This window comes from Gavialis gangeticus, unplaced genomic scaffold, assembly GCF_001723915.1.
Source record: "Gavialis gangeticus isolate Ggan-Ray unplaced genomic scaffold, GavGan_comp1, whole genome shotgun sequence".
Taxonomy (NCBI): Eukaryota; Metazoa; Chordata; order Crocodylia; family Gavialidae; genus Gavialis; species Gavialis gangeticus.
The window spans coordinates 45,185,612-45,189,272 of NW_017729029.1; the positions used below are offsets into that span (position 1 = coordinate 45,185,612).

Consider the following 3,661-nt stretch of genomic DNA (forward strand, 5'->3'; position numbering starts at 1 on the left):
GGGGGGGGGGGGGGGAGGTGTTTGTTTTAACAGGGGTGGCTTCAAACAGATACAACATTACAGTGCCTCTGTTGAATATGCAAGTTTATTGTTTTAAAATTGATTTATTATTGTAATATGGAAGAGGCAACCTCCTTAATCACAAGAAGGGTCTCTGGGATCTCCAAGTTTGGGAAACATTGGTGCAAACAAATCAATATGAGACTATTAAAGAGAGTGAAGACACTCTTCACAATCCCTTCATAGAGGATCTCTCATAACTGAGAACATATTGGCTCAAAACCAGACTGGCAAAGGGGAGTGTAGCAAACCTGAAATTATGTTCTTGGAAAAAAGGTTAATTGCAATTGTTTTATGGCTGTAGTACATGGTGATTATGCAAAAGACTGCGCTGTCCCAAAACTGTTTATGGCAGAAGTCAAATAATAATGAAGATACTTTGCTGAGGCCAATGCCAAGTTCTTCCAAATTATATACTGCGTTAAATAGTATGCCCCACATTGTCCTATAACATCACTCATTCAGAATATATTAATATGAGTTACACAGAAAAGCAAGAAGTTAGACTCACCACTGAGATTTTAGGGCAAAGTTGTCTCATATACCATACTGTAAAGAGGAAATACTGTAGGTGTTAGCTTAAAACCTCAAGTCAAGTCATTTATTACATCTTTCTTAAAAACAAGCGGCAGATCCCTGCACTATTCATTGGTAGCATTTCTCCAGGGGAGACTCAGAAAAATTTGGCTTCCTTTTTCATGCATGCTGCTTATTTCACGTGGACAAGGGATGCTATTTGTAGGTAGCAAAGAGCACTGGAAAACGTCTCCTTAAGTCTTTAGAAGACAACCAAGTTCACATGCAAACTTTACACAAAATCTTTACTAACTTTGAAGAAGAAAATATTTAAAAAAACATACCTTTTATATTTTCCCACCCACCACATTTTCTTCATAGAGTTCCTTAAAGCCGAAATGTCAGAGTTTTGGCCCGCAGGTCTTGGATCAACACTCTGACCAATCTGTCATGTACTGCATATAGCGCCTGCACCAGCCCAGCCCCATGTACTGGCTCCAGGTCACCCCCACATACTGGCTCCAGGTCACCCCCACAGCCCATTCTTGTAGGCCAGAAGCAGTGCACAGGACCAGTGCAGTGCAGGTGCCACATGCAGCACATGCCCCACACCAGCCATGTGCACCACAGGCTGCATGTAGTACATGAGGCTGGATCTTGCCAGACTAGCCCTGTGTGGGAACCTCATGCAGCACACTCCCCATGCAAGATCTAAGCACAAGACCCAGTCCAGTGGTCCATGCAGTGCACAGGGCTGGTCTGGGGCATGCACTGCACGAACTGCCCATATTAGAATGGCCCTGCACATTGACTGCAGCGTGGGGTCAGGTCCGTGGGTTTGATCTGACCCACAAGCTGGCCCTACCTCATTCAACTCACAGGTCAGATGAATTTGAAACCCCTGCCTCAGAGTTTACATATTCTGCTAATCTTGAACATAGACAATGGTGCTTAATTTAAAAAAATTAGACAACTTATTTTCCTTGTTAGTCATAAACTTTAGTCCCTCAAACTTCAGAAAGAACTGCTCAAGTACCTCCATACTAGCAGCCTGCACATCAAAACTTTGTCAAGAATTTCCAAGTAATTCTATCACTGAGTTTCCAGTTGTTATCATTCCCCTAACACACAGGGAAGTCTGCCGGGCAGCGACAGGAAGAGAATTGAACACTAGACTATCACTGAAACACAAGACAGAAAAAAATGGTGTTTTATAAGAGGCAATGGTATTCAGCAGGGATGAGTCCTAGGGAAAAGAAGAAATTCAATGTCTCTCTACCAAAGGCTCCCTCCAGTACTTTAACTCCTCTTGACTTCTCCATCCAGGCCTATTCCTGTCAGCTCAAGTCCTCTACAAATATCCCAGCACGCTGTCCATGATATGCTACAGCTTCAAGCCCCTTCATACACAACCGCTCATCCACAAAATAAACATTATTATTTTTAATGAGACAAGTACAGGCTGAGGTGATGTTAGTGAGAAGCGGCAATGGGGAACTAGAAATTCTACTCCCTTGCTTTTTGCATTTTAGCACATATCTGTCAGGCATATGACCCATGGGCCAGATCCAGCTCAACCAACATATCTATGACAATCCCAGTCGCAAGTCGATTTGTAGCCCTATTTGTGAAGAAAATCATTCAAATGTGAAACAATGATAAGTTCAATGTTGCCTTTCTGCATCTGTAGACAGCCTGACAACAGATCAGGAAGGTGTGAAATTCCATATCCCATCCATCAATAATATTACAGTATCAACTTAACTAGTATTTTAATATGAACATTAACTTTTGCCCTGCTGGTCATTTTAGCAGATATAAAGAGGTGAGAATAGAATCCACAAAAAGGAAAGCAGGTGCAAGAGTTACTTTGGTTAAGGAAAAACAGGAAAGAATAAAGGAAATGAACAAAGGAAGAAAAAAGAGCTTAGGGAGGGAGCAAAACAAGTTGCCCTAGTAGAGAAAGGCATGTCATCCCACTGATGTTAAATGGGATAATACAGTAATTAAACAAAAGCTAAAACTGTATTTAACAAAAGGAGGCCTCCATCTCCAAGTGCTAAGGATAGAAGCAAATACAGAGTCCAAAAGTTGCATTTCAGTCTATGGAAATACCTTATTGGGTTGAATTCAAATGTTGAGTTTGATGACACTAGTTTAGAGTATCAAAGCATTTTATAAACACCAGCATTCGTAAGTTGTATCATGAACTTACAGATGGAAAACACAAGCACAAGTGATGGTAGCTGGTCCAAAGACATACAGAAAGTTGTACTGGAATTGTTTTCATTCATTACTTTCTGCTCCTGGATTTGGTCTAGAGGATATTTGTGTTAAGAGTATTTATATGATTTTTTTTTTAAAAATGTTACTAATGCTTAACGGTCATAAAAAATGCAAATGCTTTCTGAGTGCAGAACCCCTGAGCATAGGAGACCACTGCCCTCCAAACACTGGCAGAGACCCTACATGAGGTGAACAACTTCTCCAAGGAGGGGAAGCGAAGTACAAGTACTTCTTCTGTTAAGACTGAAACAAACAAACAAACAAACAAATAAATAAATGCCATCCCAGACAAACTTCATTAAGCAGACACCATGCCTGTTACATACCACCCGCCACAAAGCTATTATTAAAAACCTTGAGCTGGAGAAGGAGACATCCACATAAACAATTACACGGCTGCTCAAGAATGCTTAGATACATTTGCGCGATGCCTCCTTTCCTTTCAAATTTTCTCTGCCTTTTGGGGATAGCAGCTGGCAAACCTTCCCGATGGTTAATCGGCAGTGGTCCATTTCTACAGCATCCCAAGCTCTGGACACCTGTGTCACGCTTCCCCGGTAACATCAGGTGGGAACGCGGGAGCAGGGACCAACCTGCCACAAATGGCCTCAACACAAACGCGTCATCTCGGGGCAGCAAAATGAGAAGAGGGATACCCACATCCACGAGCTAGAGAGGGGGAGGCTATTGCCAGGCGCAGAGCTGCTGAAAAGTGGGGGAGGGTACGTTGGGACCCCCAGCGATTCTCCACCGGGGAGGGGGGGAGAGGGCACGTGCCCATACACGTGAGACAGGGCCT

General features: G+C 42.7%; 1 protein-coding gene across 3 annotated transcripts in view; it reads right to left on the reverse strand.

The window, feature by feature from the left end:
- The window catches only part of ATRX (ATRX, chromatin remodeler), a 211,655-nt gene that overhangs the window by 207,617 nt on the left and 377 nt on the right, over nucleotides 1-3,661 (reverse strand). The window lies entirely within an intron of this gene.